The following is a 25,539-nucleotide window of genomic DNA, read 5'->3' on the forward strand; positions in this document are numbered from 1 at the left end:
AACCTAATTTATAATTTAAAAATCACATTTACTTGTGCTGGTACAACTAGGAATCCATAAGCAAAAAAATTAAGCTAGACACAGACCTTATACCTTTCATAAAAATTAACTCTAAATGGATCACATACCTAAATGTAAAATGCAAAACTATAAAACTTCTAGGAAAAACACAGGATAAAATCTATGCAGCCTTGGCAATGAGTTTTCAAATACAACACCAAAGCCTATCCATGAAATTCGTAAGTTGGCCTTATTAAAATTAAAGACATCTGTTCTGACAAAGACACTGTTAGGAAAATAAAAAGACAAACCAAAGTGGGAGAAAATATTTGCAAAACACATATCTGATAAAGTGCCTGTATATAAAATGTATAAAGAACTCTTAAAACTCAACAATAAGAAAACAACCCCATTAAAAAGTGGGCAAATGATCTGAACAGACATCACACCACAGAAGATGTACAGACGAAAAGGAGCATGTGAAAAGATGTTAACATCATATGTCATTAAGACATAGTAAATTAACGTAACAATGACATATTACTACACACCTATTAGAATGGATACAATCCAAAAAAACTGGCAAAATCAAATGCTGGCAAAGATGTGGGGCAATAAGAACTCACATTCATTGCTGGTGAAAATGTAATAGTACAGCCACTTTGGAAAACAGTTTGGCAATTTCTTACAAAGCTAAGCATAATCTTACCACAGGATCCAGCAATCATACTCCTAAATATTTATCCAATGGATATAAGAACTTATGTCTAACCAAAAACCTGCATGTGAATATTCATAGCAGCTTCATTCATAGTTGCCAAAAACTGGAAGCAATCAAAATATCCTTCAATGGGTGAATAAACAAATCATGATATATCTGATAATGATAGAAAGAAATGAGCTATTAAACCTCAAGAAGACATGGATGAACCTTAAATGTGTATTGCTAAATGAAAGAAGCCAGTCTGGCAAGGCTGTATGATTCCAATTATACAACATCTGGAAAGGGTAAAAGTAAAGAGATAGTAAAGATTCGTGGTTTTCTGGGAGAGGGGCTCACAGAGGTTATGAGTGAAGCCCAGGGGATTTGTAATGTGTTGAAATTATTCGGTATGACACTATGATCCTTTAAGGATAGCTACATCAAATTAAGCATTTGTCAAAACCCAAAGAACTTCACAGGACAAAGAGTAAACTTTAATGTATGCAAATGTAAGCAAATCATTTAGAAGGTCAAGGAATCCCAAGGTGGAATGCAGATTGTAACAAAGAAATCTAACTGTATTATAAATCTGTGCTACAATCTCACTGAAAAGGATAGGAGGAAAGGTGCTTAGCTGACTAACTCTAGAAATAAGTAGAGGCTGTGAGACTAAAAGCAAAAGGAATAGTACATAAACGGTGTACTCTTGATGCTAAAGTTGTTTCCCATAGGAACACAGGTTAACAATTTGAATGCTGCTATACATCTATGAAAGAAATGAATGAATAAGCAAATGTATGGCAGATGGTGCAAGCCAGGTTTCTTCTCACTGTTGGAGTAAGTTTCCATATAAACAAGGGGAGAAGGCTAGAATGATACCTGTGGTAACAAATTAGCATTACAGATAAAATGTAAATTCACAGTTAAACATGGATACAAACTGTTACATAAAAATATGTATAGATATGTTCATATACATACATGTATTTCCTGCTTTGTCACATGAGAGAACCTAGAAGCAATGACACCGCAGAAGCAACAAGCACACCTAGCACTCAGATCTTGGTTTCTAACACCATTCCCCAACAAAATGATCCAGATTCCTTGGAGAAATGACTGATTCTAGGACCGTGGCAAGATGTATACAGATGAACCTAGAGCATCTCATAGTACCAGAAAGTAAGGAAATGCTTCCAAAAACACAAAATTCACATTGATGGTAGTATGTCAAAGAGGCACTGGAGCCAAGCTGTAACAAAATAAAGTAGCATTGGATTATAACACAAAATATTTAGATAGATAGATAGATTTTACATTTATATAATATATATACCCATGAGTCCAGAACAAAATAAATATGATTGAGTAAATAAACACATGGGGGAGAAGAGACAAATCTCCCATGGAGAAAAAAATCTAAGTAATTTATATAGATATTCTGCCTTCAAAGGGGGAAACATAACTTTCTACTCCTTAAGTATAGGCCATACACAGTCCTTCCAAGAGCACAGCATGAAAAAGGCAGAGAAAAATGGAAAAACCTGATAAATACTACCTCAGCCAGGTGATAAAGATGAGTATCACAGTGACAAATCATGTTGATAGTATATACCCTTGATATGAGATGAAAATGGCGTGTTACCTCTGTGATCTTTCTACCAAAAACCTATAATCACAGTCTAATCATGAGAAAAAACATTAGATAAATTCCAACGAAAATGCATTCTACAAAATACCCGACCAGTACTCCTCAAATATCACCAAAAACAAGGAAGTCTAACAAACTTTCACAGCCAAGAGGAGCCTAGGGAGACATTACAAGGAAATACATTTAGTGGTGTTCCGGATGGTAGGGTCCTGGAACAGAAAAAGGACATTAAAAACTAAGGAAATCTAAATAAAGTATAAACTTTGTTAATACTAATGTACTGATACTGGTTCATTAATAGTAACAAATACTAATATAAGATGTTAATAAGGGGGGAAGCTGATATGGGGGTATATTGACACTGTATTTGTAGCTTTCCTGTAAATCCAAAACTTCTGAGAAATAAGGTCTATTTTTTTAAATCCCATTTAGGAATGCATCTAGAAAATACAGAAAAGGTTGTAGTGAAGCATTGAAGACCCTTACACTTTCTTGCATATATTCAACTTAAAATGTTTGCAACTATACCAATGCAGAATTTTTCTTACAAAAATATTTTCAATCACTAACAGCTGCAAACAATTTCATGTATTATTAATAATTCCCAGGAGGGATTTACTATAGCCAGAGTACTTTAATTAAAATTTCACTTTTTCCCCCTGACATACCTCTACAGATGTCCAAAAGTTTGTACCCTATCATTAACTTATGTTGTTTTGTGATGACCCATGTAACTACCAAGTATGTTTCATAAACTCGGGAAAGCTGAGTTGTATATAAATATTACATAAATCGGTGCTTAAATATTCATCCAATAGAATTTCAAGTATCTAAAGAGACAACTTTTAAAAAGCTATCATTTCCTATTCTGGATACTATGTTTTCTTATACAAACCTTGGTTCAAGTGACCTGCTACAGAATTAAAAGAGGTATGTAAAAGAAGGGAGTAGAGAGAAGAATAAAAAGCAGCAGGGGAAAGGGTGTGAAATAAGAGTGTAACAAAACAACTAGGATTTGGAATGTAATAAACACAAAGTAGACAGTAGCAAGCCAATGCCATAGCATAGAAAAGAACTGGTATCTGAAAAGAATCAGTATTGATAAAACCTTGAAAGCAGGAAAAAGCTAGAAATAAAAACAAAATGAATCTTTATGTTTGATCACAAACAAGCAAAATATTCAAAATTAGACATTAGGTTCCTGACAGGAAACAAAAGAAACATCACCCTATTAAGAGTGGGGCTATTAATAGTGTCAGTTAAATTACACTTGCTAGAAATTACTATATATAATATTAAATGACATTGGGAAGTGAAAAAAATTAAAGAGAATGCACCAAGTCTTGTAAATAGCAGTTATCTCAGAATAGTAGAATTAAAAGCAAATTATATTTTCCTTCTTTTTTCCTGCTATAAAGTGAATGACTTGTGGTGCAATCTTACAAAGTCTCAATCTGTGTATTCGGCACTAAACGCATTCTATTAACACTATTGTATTTGTGATACATTCTACCTTACCCTTTATGTGACAATTCTATACTGTTTTAACTTTCAAATTGTAAGTAAAAGTGTGAATTCGTGACCAAAAATTTTCCCCACCAGTAACTTAAGAACTACAGCAATATGTTTAGAAAACTGCGATCCCAAACAAAAAATTCTATACTAGGTGAGACAGGATGACATTGACTTTAATTCCAATAGACTCACTAGCACATGATGTCCATTAATATTGCTCACTTTCCAGAACCCAAGGAGCTGTGAAAGAATAGAGTCCTTTCAATGAAAATAAATTAGAGGCAATACACAACACAGTTACTTTGAGGGGTTTTTTATTATTATCATTATTTTCAATATAAAGAAGCCTGCCCGGAATCCTAACTCTCCTATTTCTCAAAAACGACAAAGCCAAAAAATCACACTCTTCACATACACATCTGAAACCAAGTTTTATCTGAACTCATCCTAACATATTAGCTCTTTTACCTATTCCTCTTTACTATCTAAGGCAAGAAACCTTGAAAAGAGAAGCAGTAACACTTTTGACTGAAACATATTTTGTAAAGGAGGGTTCTAAATCCTAATGCTTCACCGCTCTAGATGTCTACGGATTTCAAATCCTAATACCACGGCGTCCTGCCCCCCGCGAGATTCCAACAGTACTACGGGCCCTGTGGGAGGAAGAGGATTTAAGAAACACCGCAGGAGAACGATCGGTGCAAAGATTTTGCAAACAGGTAGTCCTAGGAAAGAAAGTAAGAGTGAGAACATCGGAGAGAGCAGGGGGTACATGGGTGGGGAAACCCATTTCAAATGCATGAACTGACCACAACCGGAGAAAAGCCGTCTGTCTTCCCAAAAGTAAAATGGTGAGTAAAGTGGAGTAAGCTAAGAAAGTCAACAGCAATTAGGCATTGACAACGATTCCGAAACAATGAGCTATCTTAATTTGAGGGGGTGAACGGAGGTGGGACCCTGTCCCAAAGGGTCATTTTGAAAAGAACCCCTCCCCATTTGAGGCGGGTGCGGAGAGCAGCTCAACAAATCCCAAGTCTAACATAATAAGCCGAGATCGGGATACTCGGTCTGCAGTCGCCCCACGGACCAGATGAGCGCAGGTGTATCTGCGGAAGCTCAGGTTACCATGAATATCACTGAGCCACGGCGAACCTTCCCTGCCCAGCCTCCCGGAGCCCTGGGCGCGGGTCTGCACGGGCCCCGCGGCTTGCCCGGACCCGGCGAGCGAACGTCTCCGGCCGCAGCGCCCTCGCGCACCTGGCTGCCAACACCAGTTGAAAGCAAAGTGAAGGGAGGCGGACGCGGCTCCTGGCACCGCTCCTATCCAGCACACAAAGGCGGATTTTTAAAATCGAGAGAGTCAAAGCCGCCGGACCCCCGGACCGGCGCCTTTCGCCAAGGGGCTCTTACCTCGGATCCGCCCTCGGGGCCACGGCTTTCCCCGGAGACGCCGCGAGCCCAGACGAGGTGGGAGGGGACCGGGAGAAAGCCCCCCAATCTGATTCGCGCCCAGCCAGTCGTCCGCGAGCCGCGGAGCCGCCTCCTGCGCCCAGCTGAAGAGCAGCGATCTCCGAGGCGAGCACAGCGCCGGCCTCGCGCCGGGCGAGACCGCCTCGCTAGCTGCTGCCTGTGAAGTCTGGAGCCGCCCGCCCGCTCGCGGCCAGTGCCAACCGCGCGCCGCGCATGCCCAGTGCCCGCGCGAGGAACGGGGGAGCGGGCGGGCGGGCGAGTGCGCGCCGCGCAGCCAGGAGCGGGATCCGCTCTCCGGGTCTTGCTGGCAGCCGAGCCGCGGAGTTCTGGTCGACTCCAGCGCTGGAGGCGAAGCGGCCGGTGAGGCCGGGTGGGCGGGAGAGGGACCGGAGGAAAGGAGACAGGGCGCTGCGCCAAGTTATCAAGGCCGCGATCAAAGTCGGACCAAGGCAGCGAGCCGACAGCGGGTTTTCCAGAAGTGCCCTAGCAGGACCGACTAGCAGGCAGGAGGCGCGGGAAGGAGCAAAGAGCGTGTGGAGAGCTTCGCCCCCGGCAAGGATGGACGCCCCGGGCGGAGAAAGCGCTCGGGTTGCAACACCCGGGGTCTGGCTGCAGCTCGTAACCCCTGCCCTATGGCGGCAAACAAGCCGCCCCTAATGACCAGCCAGCCTTCGTCTTCCTCCTCTGGCCCTCGGACCTATTTTCCCCTTTTTGTCGCTTTCCTCTTTTTTTGTTGTCTCTCCAACCCATGCGGTAAAACTGGTGGTGCCCAAGGCCCTCCATCGGGTCCCTGGGACTCTCCCAACTGCCGGTCCTTAGCGCCAGCCTGCAAGCCCAGACCCGCCTCACCCGGCTGCCTGGGAGTCTATTTTTCTTGTAGCTCTTGCCAAAAGCCCTGATGTGGTTTGAAGTAGTGGAGGCTTCTTTCACTTTGTGCTTCTCGTGCCTTAACCAACCCTCGTAACCTCCTCTCTGAGCAGCTCATGGAGCCTCTAAAAGAGAAGTCCATCTTCTCATAGACATTGTGTTTTCTCACTCTTAAAACTCCTCATTGTCATAGCTACTCCCGCAATCCCCCCATGCTGTCCTAATTTCGAAGTCAGTTGACTTCCAGAAGTCAACGAAAGCCTATAAATTAAACTTGGTTAAAAGAGATTGGACCTGCTTGCTTTGTGAAGCAAATAAAAGCACAGTTAGGGAGAAACGAGATAACATGCCAAGGTGGACATTAAAACCATCCTAAAAGTTGGAATCGATCTAACGGCTAAGTCCAGTCCCCTATTTTAAGTGGGAATCCTCTCTCTGATATTTCCACCAGACCACTATCCACTTGAACATTTCCAATGTTGTAAATTTCTATTTTTTTATCATTACATATAACCATGATTATTTGTTGAATATTTACCTATGCCAGGAACTGAGCAATTTACACACATTATTCCTAGTCTTTAAAATGAGATAGGCCTTATTATACCTATTAAACACATTAGGAAAATGAAACCCAGAAGTTTCCTTCTTTTTGCCAAAGCCAATGCTGACTAACGCCAGAATTAACAACTAGGTCTGCTTAACACCATAGCCTGTATCATTATGAACATCAAATCAAGTTCTCTTATACTACTCGTCTTGATTCTGCTCCCAGAACCACACAATATGAATCTCATTCTTTATAGACACTGCAAGCCTTGAAATAGTATGAGCAACTATTAAGTAACCAACAGATCTAATACATTTCTTCAAAAATTCTCTTTTAAGTGTTTTTCAAATAACAGTGAGCTGCCATAATCACACTACTCACCTTGCTTTGCATGTGTTTTGCTTTTTCATTCTCCTCTCTAAATTGTGCGCTCAGAATACAACATTCAAATACAGTGGGGCAAGAACTGAGTTCCAGTTCTCCAGCTGCTGATCAGCCACCCCTTTGATCCAGGCACAGACCACCTACATTCAAATAGAACACCCAAGTCTATTTCACATGAACTAAATTAAACTATATCTTCCACCTTACGTAGTCTATACTTCTATGTATTTAAATCTTCATTTTTGTCTTATTCTTATTAAATTTTATCATGTTTGTTTTAGGACATAATTTCAGATAAATACTAGTGATCACTTTTAACAAAACATTTGTAAATTTAATAAATATACCTTATTTGTCTCCATTTATGTCTAGTAAGAAACAGTAACACAGAACAGGCTTTAAAAAGAGCCTGTGCTATTATAAAATATATATTTGGTCTTCATCCCATTTTCAGACATATAGCTCCTAAAATCCTTGAAATCTCCAAAGTGATGAATATCTTTTTGTATTTTAATGAATTGGCTGATGACTGGGGATCATCAGCTTCGGGATAGCTTCAGGATGGGGACTGGTCATAGGAGGACAAAGGCGTGATTAGTGTGTTGGGACTTTCAGCCCCACCCTCTAACTTCCGGGGTTGGTTAAGATTAAGCTGATCACCAGTGGCCCATGACTTGATCAATCACACCTACGCAATAAAGCCTCCACAAAAAAATAAAATAAAATAAAAATAAAAATAATGGGTTACATGCTCTTCCAGAGAGGGGAACATGAATAACAAAACACCTGGAGATTCCTGGATGGCAGTGCTCCCAGAGAGGGCATAAATCACCCTCTGCATCCCTTCAACTGTATTCTCTGTAATATCCTTTATAAGAAAATGGTCAGCATGTTTCCCTGAGTTCTGTGAGCAGGTCTAGCAAAATAACCAAACCCAAGGAGGGAGTCATGGGAACCCTAATTTCTAGTTGTTCAGTCAGAAGCACAAGTAAAGCCACCTGGGGCTTTTTTGATTGGCATCAAAGTCGGTGTAGTCTTGCAGGACTGAGCCCTCAACCTGTAGGATCTGACATTATCTCCAGGTAGATAGTATCAGAATTGAATTGAAGACACCCAGCTTCTGTCTGCTGCAGGATTGATTGGTTGATTGCTGGTGGGGGAAATTCTAACACGCTTCTTGGTAACCAGAGCTTACAGAAGTCTTCTGTGTTGATTGTTGAATAAGAAAATAGAAAAGAACACTTAGGTGTGGGGTTTCTTTTCCCCTATATCTTCAGACAGTCCACCGCCAACATAGATTTCCAAGATAACAGTCATTTATGAACCAGTACTTTTCAAGCACTTTAGTTCATGCAACCATACCATAAGCAACATGCAGTTCATGAAGGTTTTCTAGATGCTTTGCTGAAATAAACATTTACTGTTTCTGGCATCCCAAATCTACTGGTCCAAGAAACTCTTTCAAAAAAAAAAAGGAAACTAGTTAAATAAGATCTGTTTTCAGATTAACCCATTCTGGTATTAGTGATCCCCACTAAAACCATTGTTAATAATCTGGTTTATACTTTTGTTAAGAATCTATGTCAAACTTACCTATTTGGAGTATCACTATACACAAGTTTTTCCTTTTTGAAAATCTCATTGGTTTAGGTTGGCATTTGGGATGACAATGATGTAGGAATGATGTAGAATGGAGATAGATACCTGGAGTGAATGGGGCATTCAAAATATGGAGCAGGCCAGGCGCATTGGCTCACATCTGTAATCCCAGCACTTTAGGAGGCTGAGGCCAACCGATCACCAGAGGACAGGAGTTCGAGAATAGCCTGGTCAACATGGCGAAACCCCATCTCTACTAAAAATACAAATGTTAGCCAGGCGTGCTAGTGCATGCCTGTAGTCCCAGCTACTTGGAAGGCTGAGGCATGAGAATCACTTGAACCCAGGAGGCAGAGGTTGCAGTGAGCCAAGATCATGTGACTGCACTCTAGCCTGGGCGACAGAGCAATACTCTGTCACAAAATATAGGAGCAGAGTCTACAGCTGGGTGTAAATGGTACATACAGAAAATGTGGAGCAATTATAATGACCGAATTTTATCTGGGGAGTAAGAGCTATCTCCACGTTACCCAAGAGTCAGAAGAATTCTTCAAACATCCCTGTTCACTCCCACTCCCCAATCTGATGTATGAGTATAATTTAGGGACTGCTGTGTATACCTCTGTAGACTCACAGCCTTAAAGCCATATAGCGTAAAACATATCCATGAGTAAATCTAGAAAAGGTACACTGTAGCTTAGAATATTATTATTATTATTATTATTATCTAAATCTTCTAAGTATAACTTGGTAGACAAGTAATTTCAGGTTGGCTACCACCATTGTTATTATTTCACATTGTTGAAAGAACAAACCAAATTGCTTGGATTATTATATTTGTTCTCACTTTAGGAGGTGCTTGGGCTTGCTTCTTACTTTGTAACTGATATTTATATTTCTTGTTAGTTATGGTTCTTTACACCCATATGAGTTAACAAACTCAATTTGCTTTAGCCTTCAAATGTCAAAATGCCCTAATTTCTTTTGTAATATGTAACTAGAAATGTATAGAAATTTTGAAGCATGATAGGAAGTATTCTTAACAAGGAATTTTTTTCCAAATATAACCTCTATTTTCACCAAAAAGAAACTATATTAGTTAAAAATAAATAAATGCATATACAACATTGCTTACCCATGGATGATATCTTTTGCTTTTCCATCTTTTTTAATAATCAAGAATTAGTTTTCCACAAAGGGAAGAAAATCCAACCAGTGTTACTTGAGTAAAAAGCACTGAAGTTCTGAAAAGAACTTGAATCTTTTGAAGAATTTAATGAGTGTGAAATGGTCATTCATTCAACAAATGCTTTTGGACTCAACTAATAATTATAATTTGAAATAATAATTTAGTTCAATCCAGCAGTATAGCTGAGGTAGGAGGGTAAATCAAGAGAGAACTTTGAAAGAAGGAAAAAGGGGAAAGAAACCAAATGAAACACATGGAAAAGGTAATGAAAATCTAAGAAAAAAGAGGAAACAAAATAAAATATAGAGGACATTGGGAGCTCCTTCAGGCAAAAAACTCCCCATCTTATACACTATACTTAAATGTGTGTAGAGAGTTGGCATGTATTTTTTAAGCTTCACACAGAAAAGTAAATTAGATAATTTGAAAAGTTCTCCAGCTACACATCACCTGGATCCTGCATAAAATATACTTTGATATGCATTGTAGGACTCTGAGATAGTAAAGGGAATCTCTCAGGGTCCAAAATGAAAACAAAACCAAACAAAATTGCTGAAGCAGGTGGGGTGGGCAGTAATCTTTTAAATAAGACTTAAACTGGCTACAAGGTGAAGAAGCTAATCTTTTAAATCCCATATTAGCTGACTCTGCTGGAAGGAAGTCAGTATGGTTTCAGGTCCTTGGGTCCACAAGTTCCCAAGAAAGATAGACAGAAACCCTCTTTGAAGAAAAATAAGCTCAAGTTAGTGTGCCAGAATTTCCCACAAATAAACATCAACCAAATAGGAATTCATAATCAAAGATCTCAAGCCATATAAGAAAATTCTGCTGACATGAGCATTAGCAGAATAAATAAACATAAATCGATTTATGAGGCAAAAAAACTAATTAGCTATGATCTGGCTGTATAAAGAAATGAAAAATTAAAATCATAAATAGAAACCTATATAAGATGACTAGGCATACATGAAAAAGAACCCACTAGAACTTTTGGAAAGGAAAAATATAACTGCTAAAATATAAAACCCCATAAATGAGTTAAAGAGTGGATTAAACATAGTTGAAAAGAATAATGTAAGCTACATATGAAGAAATTATGCAGAATGCATCACAGAAGGTGAAAAAAGAGAGAAAATAATAAACATTAAGAGATATGGAATATAGAGAATGTTAAGAGATTACTCACCTCTAATTAGAATCCCAGAATGAGAGAGCTGGATCCTGCATAAAATATACTTTGATATGCACCGGAGTAAAGGCAAGAGCTAACAATGCTCCAAAATTAATATAGAACATGAATCTACAAAAAGAGGAAGTCCTGGCTATGTACATGTATCAAGTAGGATACCTGAAAAGAAAATGAAATAGAGGCAGTACATATACATGTATCACGTAAGATACATGAAAAAAAGCAAACCAATATAAACTACAGTGACATTTCAAAACACCAAGGGAAAAGGCAAACTTAAAATCATCGAGGGGGGTAATATTACCTACAAAAGAAAAACAAGTAGACTGAATAATTTTCAGCAGCAACATGGCAGCCAGAAGACAGTGGAATATCTTCAAAATGTTGAATGAAAATAACCGTCGACCTATAATTTAGTGTTCAGAAAAACTATATTTTCAAAACAAAAATGGAATTAAGACATTTTTAGATTAAAAACTATTCTTTTTACCACCTTCACTAGATGAACTTCTGCAGTACACTTGCAGATGAAGGAGACTGACCCAGTAGGAAATACTGGAATATAAGAAAAAATGGTGAAGAAATAAGCTGATAAACATCTGGATTAATATAAAGAGGCCTGGTCTGTACAAAATAATATTAATAAACAATATGAAATTTGTGAGGCTTAAAAGACACAATTTAAATGCTGGAAAATAACTAACAAGTCAGAAGGAGGATAATTAGAGTTAAGTCATTCTAAGGTTCTTGTATTGTTTTGAGGAGGTTAATATATTAATTTTAAGTGTTCTAAAGAAAAATATTCACAATAATATTTTAAGAGAAATGATCCATATGGTACTTCACAACCTCCATTTTACAGGTAACACACACACACGCACAAAGGTCATAAATCGTAGAGTTAGCATGTGATGAAGTTGGGATTTGAATTCAAGCAGAGAACATGGTTTTGACCATTACGCTCCACAATATTTTAAAGACTCTAAAAGAACGGAAGTGTGATGTAGAAATTCCAAACCAGTAGAGGAAGGGAAAAAGAATAAGAAGTAAACAAATATTAACAACCAGTCTTCCTCTGTAGGCCATTAAAAAGTAAGAAAAAAGAAACGTAGAAGAAAAGGAGACATAGAAAGAGCGAAGGTAAAGACTGACGAGAAAAACATTCAAACGTAAATAATCACAATATAAATGGGCTAAACTCTCTAGTTAAAAGACAGAGTCAAAGCAGTTTTTAAAGATATAGCTATATGCTTTTACAAACATAAGAACATGGAAAGCTTAAGATATATCAGTTATGTAATAATTAAAACTAGTATAGCTATGTTGACATCACACGCAATGGACTTCAAGATAAAAAAACATTATTGTGGCTAGGAAAGGTCATCACATAATGATAAAATCTACAAGAGGAAATTGGAAAACCTATTATCATTGTGTAGCTATTTCAACACCCATTCAACCACTATTATTTATATATCTCTATATCTATCTCTATCTCTCTCGATATATATGTAGATTACTTACATAGAGACCTATATCAATATATATATATCATACGTGTAATACATATGTGGCGTATAGCAATTAGAGAATACACATACTCAACAAACCCATAAGAAATATTTGTAAAAATTAACCAGGATACCTTAACACATTTCTGAGAATTTGCATCATCTAGAAAAGGGTTTAAAAATCTTTTTGTGTGAAGGACCTGATAACAAAAGCTAAGGTTTTGGAGGTCAGTGGTCTCTGTTGCAACTACACAACTCTACCACTGTGTAGCTCAATAGCAGCCATAGACGACCCATAAGCAAATGACCTTAACTATGTTCCAATTAATGTAAGACACATTAAATTTGAATTTTATGTAATTTTTACACACCTCAAAATATTATCCTTCTTTTGTGTTGTTTGATCATTTAAAATGTACCAACCATTCTTAGTTTGCCAGCTGTAGAAAAACAGGTGACAGGCCAAGTGTGGCCTATAGGCCACTGATTCACTGACCACTGATCTTGACTCATCTGTTTGTAAGGCAGGAGAGTTAGAAATCAATAGCAGACTAATTTTTTAAACTTTTAAGTTTAAAATGAAATTTTAATTAATTGTACATTTTAATTTCTAAAGATTAATTTAAATGGGATTTAAAAACAGACTCCCTGCCGGGCATGCTGGCTCATGCCTGTAATCCAAGAACTTTGGGAGGCCAAGGCGGGCAGATCACGAGGTCAGGAGTTCAAGACCAGCCTGACCGATATGGTGAAACCCTGTCTCTACTAAAAATACAAAAAAATTTAGCTAGATATGGTGGCACATGCCTGCAATCCCAGCTACTCAGGGGCTGAGGCAGGAGAATCACTTGAACCCAGGAGGAGAAGGTTGCAATGAGCTGAGATCCCGCCACTGCATTCCAGCCTGGGTGACAAAGTGAGACTCCATCTCAAAAAAAAAAAAAGAAAAAGAAAAACTCCCCAATAATGTATGACTAGAATAAGAAATCATAATAATAAAATGTATAAATACGTAAAACTGCAAGAAAGAGAAATAAATTCTAGTATATTCTGTTAACAAAATATACTATAGCAATGAACATGCGGAAGCAACCAGTGTTCCGCAGTACAGATTACTCTTCGAAACTTAGAGTTGAGTGAAAAAAGTCATAGAAGATTATGCACAATAAGATACCCTTTTAAGAGATCTCAGAAAAGCATAACTAAATATTTATTATTTAGGAGTAACATACATTTGACAAAAACTAGTTTGTAAACAAAGGAATGTTTATCACAAAATTCAGGATAGTAGTTAGCTCTGAAAGGCAGGAAAGGAATGAAATGAGGAAGCTAACATAGGTAAGTTGCAATAGTATTGTAAGGTGGGTCATGGGTGCTCATCTTAATTACTATTCTTGTTCCTCCTGGGAGATAAATCGTAGAATTACATACAGTAGGGAGGACCTTAATGCAGGGAGACAACCATTGCTAGGGAAAGGCTAAAAGAGATGAGACAGAATGACAGAAGAAGGACAATGGAATTATTGCTCTAATTTGTGGTGAAAGTGCTCCAGTCATATTCTCTTATCTACCTGGACTCAGGTCATTCCCTATTATCTCTGACCTTTGAATGACTGATGAGCTCTGTCAATTAAAAAATAAAAAAAATAAATAAATAAATAAATAAATAACTCCCTTCTGAAGAAGAGCGCAGATATTCTGTTTCCAATTTTAAATGTGAAAGTTTGTTTTTATGAAAAGGTTGATTTCCACCAGAAATTTTAATGTTCTGTATAACTGATGGAAATTTAATTTTTGAATTTGAGAGTTATTGATCCAATTACTAGTAACAGCTGAATGCTCTTTAAAATGCAAAAAAGACATTTGTTTTATCATTTTGAGAGAATGGTGCTGTTTGTTCTGCAGAACTGGAAATTTGCCATTTACAAACAGCACTTATCTCACTATTTACAGCTTTTTCTAATCAGATCTAGGCTTTTTAATTTCCTACTTGTGCCTAAGGGGGAAAAAAAAAAAAAAAAAACAGATGACAATGAAAAGGGAAGAAAGTAAAATAACCATGAGGGGGGAAAACCTTCAAAAAACTATCTATTTAAAATTATAGTAGAGCTTTAAAATGTAATTCTACTATACAATTGAAAATGAGGTGGTGACATTAACTACTAGCTAGGATAGACAGCAAGATATATATTCATTAAGGTAGGGGGAGACAGCATGTTGCAATACATTATGTAGTATGAATTAACTTATGTAAAAAAGAATAACAAATAAATATAAGCCAACATTCTACCAGTATTTTTATGGAAGAGAGGTGACAGTGTAATAGGAGTCACTTTCACTATTTCAGTTAATTTATTTCTATAATTGAATTTTAAGCCATGGACCTGTATTATTTTGTAGCAGAGAAAATTTAACTTAGTAATATTTTATTATTCAGTGTGGATTTTTCATGTTTCTCAATTCTTTACTCCTGCTAGAACTCGGGCAGATTTTTAAAACTCCCATCCCTAATGTCCAAAGTTGCATTTTTGTATCTTTAGGATTGCTGAGCTAGAATAATCCTTAGGCTATTTAACAATTCCCCCTGGGTAAGCTCATTGGCATTGCAAACACAGACACTGTTTCCTTTAGTTGGCACCCAAACTTTCTTCTTCCTTAACAGCAGAATCCTCAGCAAGGAAAATAAAATGAAAGAAAACTCCTATTATGAATTTGGAAAGTTTTAAAATGCAAATTCACATTTATCAATAGCTATCTCACTGAGATCACTTGTACTCAAGGTAACTCCAACAACCTTAAAGATCATGTTCCTGATGACAGCACAGAAATCCCAGTTTCGTTTTTGCTTTGTTTTTTTAAATCAAAAATTCATTGGTTGCTAAGAAATCCCAATTTGGGAAAGGCAAGAGCAAATACATCCCACAGATTTTAAATGTAACTTCATCTTAAAGGACTCAGAAACACATACACAACCCCCAACAAACACACACAGAGAAAGGAGAGAATCTCTAAAGTGTACTATAAACACTTGTTGGCTTTCCAAAAACACTAAGTTTCGTATCACTTTAATGAACACTTTGTAAATGCAAAGCTTTCAAAGAATTGTCTTTACTTTATCGTATGAAAGATGCATTTCTTTCTTTCCTCCCTTCCTCCCTTCCTTCTTCCTTTCCCTTTCCCTTTCCCTTTCCCCTTCCCCTTCCCCTTCCCCTTCCCCTTCCCCTTCCCCTTCTCCTTCTCCTTTTCCTTTTCCTTTCCTTTCCTTTCCTTTCCTTTCATCCTGACAGAGTTTCACACTGCCATCCAGGCTGGAGTGCAGTGGCACAATCTTGGCTCACTGCAACCTCCGCCTCCTGGGCTCAAGTGATTTTCCTGCCTCAGCCTCCCAAGTAACTGAGATTACAAGCATGTGCCACCATGCATGACTGATTTTTGTATTTTTAGCAGAGATGGGGTTTTGCCATATTGGCCAGGCTGGTCTCAAACTCCTGACCTCAAGAGACCTGCCCGCCTCGACCTCCCAAAGTGCTGGGATTACAGGCATGAGTCACTGCACCTGGCCAAAGGATGCATTTCTGATGTTATTAACCACCCTCATCATTCTGCACATTCATGACTGTACTACAGAGGTACACAACCTTTAACCAAAACCCTTGCAACCAGATGTTTTTAATTTTGTAAAGGGAACGTGGTGCTTATACCATATATTCATCCCACCCCAAATAAGGTCTGTAATTAACACTTTATTTCTGCAGCAAAACATATTCCCACAAATTAGAATGAACTTCCTAAGTTGCCTCACATCAGTTCAGATAAGATTTGCTGCCAAACAAGTACAAGTTAGGCTTTGCTACCAAATGGAATTTGAAAACAAACAACCCAAACAAACAAACTTAAAAAAAAAAATGAGTCTTTTGATTTGGCACTGCAGATAAGTCACTGCACACTTATATAGCAGTGACTGAAAGGGTGCCTGAGTTGTTTTGTCTTGAGTGTAGAGGTCATGGCTATCATTTTGAGGACTCAGGGTCTGTTTCTCTAAGTCTTCCTGCCTCTATGCAATCTGGCATCCTTCCATCTGTTTTGTTGCTATGATTTCCTCTACCACCTTTCCTGTCCTGTTAATTTATTACTATTAATCTGCTGTGACTTAATGAAATAGATAGCAACATTATAATTATGTATGAAATTAGAGTAAGTAGGTTTTATATAAGAAGCCCAAAATTGTTTTGTAATAAGATATATAAACTTTGCTCATATTCATGATAAAACCTATTTCAACAATTTAGAGGCTTTTTTGTTTGCTAGTGATTCGCACCTGTATTTGCAATTTTTGAGATACTTATCTTTAAAAACAACCCGCCACTCCCTACTCTAAGAAAAAAAGAGAGAGAAAAAAAGAGAGAGATACATTGTCTCATTTTATAGATGTCATCTATTTTCAGGATCTGACATCTTATAAAACCATATTATTATAATATATGCACGTATGACATTTTGGTCATCGAAAAATAAGCTAAAGTTTAAAACTTATTCACTCTAGCACAAAAAAGATTATGACAATAAATAGTGAAGTATTTGTAAAATATTAAAAGTAGAATCTCAGCATGACTTTTGTAAACAATAATAGTCAATTGCCAACATTTTTATTATCGGTCAACTTGCAAGTGCTTCCATATTCTGCCCCTGCCTTCTGCATTTATCCTCCTTTATTACTGCTGTCAGTATGAGCCTTTCCACAGCTCCAACATGTGGAGCCCTTAGTGGCAATGCCCACACAGGCCATACTTACCACTGCAACACATAAGAAATCTAAGGAGGAGGCCGGGCGCGGAGGCTCACGCCTGTAATCTCAGCACTTTGGGGGGCCGAGGCGGGCGGATCACGAGGTCAGGAGATTGAGACCATCCTGGCTAACACGGTGAAACCCCGTCTCTACTAAAAAAAAACACAGAAAATTAACTGGGCGAGGTGGCGGGCGCCTGTAGTCCCAGCTACTGGAGAGGCTGAGGCAGGAGAAAGGCGTGAACCCGGGAGGCAGAGCTTGCAGTGAGCCGAGATCACACCACTGCACTCCAGCCTGGGCAACAGCGCGAGACTCCGTCTCAAAAAAAAAAAAAAATTCTTTTTTTTTTTTTTTTTTTTTGAGGAGGAGTAGAGGGTCACGAATGGAAATCAACACAGGAATGTCCAAGACTCAAGGTTCCCGGAGGGAAGTAGCCAATGCTGGTCAAACATCAATACCAAGTGTTAAGAGAAAGAGGTAATGAAAGCCCTACTCCAGAAGAGTACCGGGAGAAGTAAGAACAAAGAAACCCAATCAGGTGACTCAAGCATAAGAAAGCATCTTGAGGGCCTCTGACTCACCCATTTAGCAAAGGTCCAAGTACCTGACAAGCACAGGGATGGGCCCTGGGGATACAAAAAAAAAAAAAAGTACAAAATGGTCCCCACCCTTCAGGGCACGCAGTGTTGTTAGCAATCAGACAGACATAAACAAATAACGACAACCATATACCATGTCATACCAGTACAATTTAATACCAGGCGCTACCTGAGCACAGGGAAATGAGTGCCTGATGCTGCTGTGCAAAACCAGGGGTGACATCACAGAGACTTGCTGTGCTTCCTTTCACTGAATGGCTTCCAACTTAAGCGCTCTGACATGCATCCGCCACAGCACCTTAGCACTTGCTCTGCCCTTGCCCTAGAGCTCTCTTCTTACAGATTGCTACGTGGCTCGCTCACTTCATTCAGTTCTCAGCTCAAGTGCTACCTCATCAGAAAAGATTTCAATGACCAACCACCCTATTTAAACTATACTCTTACCCTGCCTAAACCCATACATACACAAACACACACACACACACACACACACACACACACGCTCACTCTCTCTCTCTCCCTATTGCATTACATTACTTTTTTATCACAGCACCTATTACAATCTGACAACTCGTTGAATTATTTATTGTCTGTTTCCCTCATGTAAATTCTGTGAGAGCAGGGATATCTGTCAGTTTTGTTTATTGCTATATGTCCCCAGTGCTGGGCAGCGTTTAATGAATGAATAAGGAGAAATTTGAGCTGAGTTATGAAGAACATGTAGCAGTTGATCAAGGGAATGGGCAGGAGGTGGAGGCAGGAACACAGAACATACATAGGCACAAATAACAAGGAGTCAAGGCACCGTTAAAGGAACTTAAAGAGGGAAATAAAATAATCAATTCCTGGCACAGTGTGTTTATATTACATGTTATTAAATAAATGAGTGAATGAGTGAATACATGGTTGAATTAATAAACAGGGTTATGCTTTAGAAAGTGTGTAAGGGGGCCAGGCATGGTGACTTACACCTGTAATCCCAGCACTTTGGGAGGCTGAGTCGGGAGGATCATGAAGTCAGGAGATCGAGATCATCCTGGCTAACACGGTGAAACCCCATCTCTACTAAAAGTACAAGAAATTAGCCAGGCGTGGTGGCAGGCGCCTGTAGTCCCAGCTACTCGGGAGGCTGAGGCAGAAGAATGGCAGGAATCCGGGAAGTGGAGCTTGCAGTGAACCAAGATCGCATCACTGCATTCCAGCCTGGGTGACAGAGCGAGACTCGGTCTCAAAAAAAGAAAAAGTGTGTAAGGGGGCAGGCCTGGAGCTGGGTGTGCTGTGGACTGTCTTGCAGCTTCCAGGGCTAACTCAGGTGAGGTGGAGTTGCTAGGGTCCTGAATTCAGAGATCCCTTGATTGACAAGGAACATTATGGCAAGCCAGTGGCTGAAGTAACTGAGGAGGAGAAGAATGATCAGGAACTCAAGGAGACTCAGCTCATAAAAGCTGCTCCAACAATGTTAACAAGCTCTGTGTTTGAAGACCCCATAATCAGTAAATTAACCAGTATGATGACGAAGGGAGAAAACAAAGTACTAGCCAGATCCTGCATGACTCATGTTCTAGAAGTTATGAGAAGTACCATGATACTTCTGCAGAGGAACAGCCAACTATTGAATGCAACCCCTACACCAGTGGTCCCCAACCGTTTTGGCACCAGAAACTGGTTTCCACAGACAGGGGAGAGGGGTTTGATGGGAGAGGGGTGGAAGGGATTGATGATTTCATCAGGCATTGGATTATCATAGGGAGTGTGCAACCTAGATTCCTGCACGTGCAGTTCACAATAGGGTTTATGCTTCTATGAGAATCTAATGCTGCTGCTGATCTGACAGGAGGTGGAGCTCAGACGGTATTGCTGGCTTTTTCACCTTGCTTGCTCGCCACTCACCTCCTGCTGTGTGGCCTGGTTTCTAACAGGCCATGAACCTTACCACGCGTTGGTGGCCTGTGGGTTGGGAACTCCTGCCCTACTCCGTCTTCCACTAAGCAGTGAAAAACTATGAGCCTGTGATTGGACTGGTACCCACCTTCAAGGGAGGCCATTTCTCCTGGATCCCTGGATCCTTACCCTACCAATGTCACCACTTCCTGGCCATAAAGTGGATGATCACTAAGTGGCACCAGGGGATGCTGATGCCAGCCAGAGAAGCTAGAGGCGTTTTGCAACCAGGGCCCCGTGATCAAGAGGAAACATGACATGCATAAAATGGCCAAGGCCAACCATGCCCTGACCCACTACTGCTGGTGGTAGAGGTTCCAGAAGGAGTCCAGGGCCCTCCACAGCAAGAAATACTGTGAGCCACTGCCACTTCGAAAAATAGCTGTGGGTTAAGGATGTAGTTCCTTTTTAAGGGACGGCAGGCCTCATGAGAAAGATGGAGCAGTATATTTATTGCCTGGTAATCCTTCTTTCTTTGAGGCTAAAATTTGCTCTCTCCCTGTCCCCCTCTCCTTGTAAAGAGAGAGCACATTGTCTTGGAAACATCGTTCAAGAAACTTAGGACCCAGGCTGCTCTTCCCTCAGCTTGGAATGGACCTTTGGATGATATAAAAGGAAGCGGTTTTAGGTATCAGTTAGAAAAGATTTATTAGAAAATTCTCACACTGAACTGGCGTACCATGTGGTACAGTACTACCATTCACTAAAACTGTTTGGAAGGGGAAAAAAGAAAATGTGTTAGATTGGATAGATTGATGGAAGGGAAGATAGGAAGTAGAGAAACCTCAAAGGCTAGTCTTCTATAAAGACAAAAATAGGGCTCCAAAATGGCTTTAGCCCCTTCCCCACCCCAACCCCACAGAGAACCAAAAACAAATATATAGTGCTGAGATTATCACTAGCAATATATAGAACCCAAATATAAGGAGGAAATAGTTCCTGAGACCACAGAAAAGTGAAACAACTTTGAGTAGAGAGTAAGAAAATCAGACTTCCATATCCAGCACATGCTTCCTCCTTCCTGGCATCAAAAGTGTGGAAAACCTCCCTTACTCATGGTTTCTACACTGGAAAAAGTGAGATAAAGGTGGGCAACAAGCTTCTCCACCATCCTGGGTTCCCTAGCAGGAAACCTGTCCCTGCCTCAAACCACAGGAAGCATATCAGGTGTTGTAGGTAGAAATATCCCTGAAGGCTGCCAGACACAAGGAAAGGAAGAGGAACTACCATCCCCAGCCCTGGAAACTCTGCTCTGTAACTTGGCCAAAGAAAATGCCAAGGCTGAGTGCGGTGGTTCATGCCTATAATCCCAGCACTTTGGGAGGCCAAGGCAGGTGGATCATGAGGTCAGGAGATAGAGACCATCCTGGCTAACATGGTGAAACCCTGTCTCTACTAAAAATACAAAAAAAAATTAACCAGGTGTGGTGGCACGTGCCTGTAGTCCCAGCTACTTTGGAAGCTGAGGCAGGAGAATGGTGTGAACTCAGGTGGCGGAGCTTGCAGTGAGCCAAGATCGCGTCACTGCACTCCAGCCTGGGCAACAGAACGAGACTCTGTCTCAAAAAAAAAAGAAAGAAAGAAAATGCTAAATCAGAGTGTCCAATCAGCAGCACCATGCAGCAGGAGATACATTCCACAGGTTGGTTCCCCTAGGCACAAACCCCTAACCATCCTTTCCATATTAATGGGATATCCTCTTTCAGACCACCCTCATTAAAGACAGGCTATGTGAAAGTACACAGTCAAAGAATTAAGAAGAAAAAAAGAGTGAAAAGGAATAAAGGTCACCCACAAGATATAGAAAATTACCTCGACAGACCAAATCCAGGAATTATTGGTGTTCTAGGAACAAAAAACAAATACCACATGCTTGCACCTATAAGTGAGAGCTAAATGATGAGAACACATGGACACATAGAGGGGAACAACACATGCTGGAGCCTATCAGAGGGTGGAGGGTGGAAGGAGGCAGAGGATCAGGAAAAATAACAGTGGGTCCTAGGCTTAATACCTGGGTGATGAAATAACAATAACATTAAATGTAAATGGACTCAATTCTCCAATCAAAAGGCATAGAGTGACTGAGTGGAAAAAGAAACAAGACCCAACTATATGCTGCCTTCAAGAAACCCACTTCACCTATATGGACACATATGGACTAAAAGTGAAGGAATGGAAAAATCATTTCATGCAACTGGAAACAAACAAACAAAAAAGCAGCAGTAGCTATAATTAGATAAAATAGACTAGAAATCAAAGACTTTAAAAACAGACAAAGCTTATTATAATGATAAAAGGGTCATTTCAGCAACAGGATATAACAATTTTATAATATTTATATATTTGTATATCTGTGCACCCAATGCCAGAGCTCCCAACTGTATAAAGCAAACATTAATAGATGAAAAAGGAGATATAGACTGCAATACAATAAAAGTAGGGGATTTTACTCTCCATTCTCAGTAATGGACAGATTATTCACACAGAAAATCAACAGAGTTAAACTACACACAAGACCAAATAGGCCTAATTGATATTTACAGAGCATTTCATCCAACTGCTGCAGAATACACATATTTTTCATCAGCACATGGAACATTCTCCAGAATAGACCATATCTCATGCCAGAAAACAAGTTTCAACTAATTCAAACAAGTAGAAATCATATCAAGTATCTTTTCTGACCACAATGAAATAAAACTAGAAATCAATAAAAAGAGAAACCTCAGAGAATACACAAACACATGAAAATCAAACAGCATTCTCCTGAATGACCGGTGGGTCAGTGAAGAAATTAAGGAGGAAATTTAAAAATTTCTTGAAACAAATGAAAATGGAAATACAACATACCAAAATCTATGGAATACAGCAAAAGCAGTAGAAAAAGGGAAATTTATTGCAATAAATGCCTATATCAAAAATGTAGAAAGACTTCAAATAAACAATCTAAATATACACCTCAAGGAACTACAAAAGCAAGAACAAACCAAACCAAAATTAGTAGAAGGAAAGAAATATAAAGGTCAGAGCAGAAATAAATGAAATTGAGACAAAAAATACAGAAAATCAATGAAACAGAAAGATGGTGTTTTGAAAAGATAAAAAAAAAATCAACAAACTTTTGGCTAGACTAAGAAAAAAGGGCCAGGCACAGTAGCTCACACCTGTAATCCCAGCACTTTGGGAGGCCGAGGTGGGCAGATCACAAGGTCAGGAGATCGAGACCATCCTGGTCAACATGGTGAAATCCCATCTCTACTAAAAATATAAAAAATTAGCTGGGAGTGATGGAGCACACCTGTAGTCCCAGCTATTCAGGAGGCTGAGGCAGGGGAATTGCTTGAACCTGGGAGGCAGAGGTTGCAGGGAACCAAGATTGTGCCACTGCACTCCAGCCTGGCAACAGAGCAAGGCTCGGTCTCAAAAAAAAAGAAAAAAAGAGAGAAGACCCAAAGAAATAAAATCAGAAATAAACAAGGAGACATAACAACTAAGACCACAGAAATCAAAGAATTAGAGACGATTATGAGCAACTATTTGCCAAAAAGTTGTAAAACCTATAAGAAATGAATACATTCCTGGACAAATAAAACCTACCAAGATTGAACCATGAAGAAATAGAAAAATAATGAAGGCTTGAACTAAAACCATGAGAATAGAGAAGAGAGATCACATTTGAGAAGCAAGCCAAATTGTCATCTGATTGATGTGGAGGAGTCAAAGAGGAAAGAGGATTCTGATATGGGTGTCCAGATGGGTGGTAGTGCCATTGGCTACAGGGTAAAACCAGGCAAGGGAACTGCAGTGGGGAGATAATCCATTCCGTGTTGGAGATCTTGGGATTGAAGTGCCTTTTTAACAGGTGAAGACAACTAATAGATAGTATAAAGTGTAGGCCTAGGAGAACAGTCAAGACAGAAGACAGATTTGGTATAGCATGGATGTCTTCATCTTCAGAGTGTTCTGTTAGAATAAGAAGACAAAATGTAAGGACCGTTTAAGAAATCAAGAGGCAGAAAGAAGAAAAGGAGCCTCCACAGAAAACTGAGAAGCAGCAGCTACTAGGGTGATTAGATGAAAACTATGGGTTCGAGCCCCCATGAAAACATGCAGTGTGCTGTCTAGTTCACTAGTCCCAGTGCCCTGGCCCATAGGAGAGACTCAAATACATCGGAAAACTGAACCAAGTAAAGCAGGAAAGAGGGAGGAATGGAAGGGACCTTGGAAGGAGTGAACTGGTTAACAGTAAAACTACCAATGTTGCAAGAAAGATAGTGATAGCTACGTATTCAAAATATGTTTTATTTCATTTTATTTATTTATTTTTGCTTTGTTGTTTGTTTTTTGGAGACAGAGTTTTGCTTTTGTTGCCCAGGCTGGAGTACAATGGCATGATCTCAGCTCACCGCAACTTCCGCCTCCTGGGTTCAAGCGATTCTCCTGCGTCAGCCTCCCGAGTGGCCAGAATTGCAGGCGTGCGCCACCATGCCTGCCTAATATTTTGTATTTTTAGTAGAGACAGGGTTTCTCCATGTTGGCCAGGCTGGTCTCGAACTCCTGATCTCAGGTGATCTGCCTGCCTCGGCCTCCCAAAGTGCTGAGATTATAGGCATAAGCCACTGTGCCCAGCCTTTTTTATTTATTTTTTGAGACAGGCTTTTCCTCTGTCACCCAGGCTGGAGTGCAGTGGCAGAATGACAGTTCACTGCAAGCTCAAACTCTTGGGCTCAAGAGATCCTCTTGCCTCAGCCTCTCAAAGTGCTGGGATTACAGGTGTCAGTCACCACACCCAGTCCGAAATGTACTTTATTAACATGCCAGACACTGTTTTGACCAGGTTACATAGTTTAATTGAGTCAATTCTTATGACAACCCTGTAAAGTAAGGATTATTATTATCCCCCACTTTACAGATGAGAAAATGAGGCACAGAGAGGTGAAGCTGCCTAAGGTGACAGAGGAAATCAATGAGAGAGGCAAGATTGAAACCCAACTGTCCTGCTTCAAAGACATTTATTTGCACAGATGGAAGAGTGTGCTTTGTGAGGGAATTTAAGTGTGGGCAATTTCAATGGAGTGGCAGCTTTGTGGCCTGGGAAGGTGAAAGGAAGGTGAGGAAGTGGAGAGAGCAAAGGTAAACTGCTGTTGCAAGGAGCTTAGCTAGGAAGAGAGGATAGACTAATAGCTGGAAGGGAACACAGGAGTGACAGAAGCTGTTTTGTGTTTTTAATGAGCAAGTCTGGAGCATGTGGGCTCGATAGATTCTGTTTATATTACACTGTAGAATTTGCTCAAGGAAAACGAGGGGGTTGGATAAAAAGACAGATTCCTTCCAGCTCTGAGTCTACTATTCCACAACTTTGAAATTCTTTCTCAGTGAAGCCAGATGGAAGATTTTACTTGATAAAATTGGTTGGAAAAAAATAATTTACTACACTTTTAAAGAGGTATTTAAATCGAAACCCAAAGACCTATTTAGTCTAATATCCTTTTAATTCATGAGCTTTTAATGTTTTCTCAAGGTGATCTGTCACATTTCTTGGCCTAAAGAGAAATCTAAAGTTTTTACTGTCTTTAGATTTGGCC

General features: G+C 39.6%; 1 protein-coding gene and 1 pseudogene across 1 annotated transcript in view; one reads left to right on the top strand and one right to left on the bottom strand.

Moving 5' to 3' along the window:
• Positions 1 to 5,685, bottom strand: part of EPS8 (epidermal growth factor receptor pathway substrate 8) — a 169,402-nt gene extending 163,717 nt beyond the window's left edge. Inside the window, exon 1 of the mRNA XM_025401810.1 lies at positions 5,277 to 5,685. The gene's annotated coding sequence lies outside the window, so the exon portion shown is untranslated. The remainder of the gene's footprint in view (positions 1 to 5,276) is intronic.
• Positions 5,686 to 17,793: 12,108 nt separating this feature from the next.
• On the top strand, positions 17,794 to 20,263 carry LOC112634187 (annotated as a pseudogene).
• Positions 20,264 to 25,539: the final 5,276 nt, after the last annotated feature.

Source organism: Theropithecus gelada, chromosome 11 (assembly GCF_003255815.1).
Source record: "Theropithecus gelada isolate Dixy chromosome 11, Tgel_1.0, whole genome shotgun sequence".
Classification (NCBI taxonomy): Eukaryota; Metazoa; Chordata; class Mammalia; order Primates; family Cercopithecidae; genus Theropithecus; species Theropithecus gelada.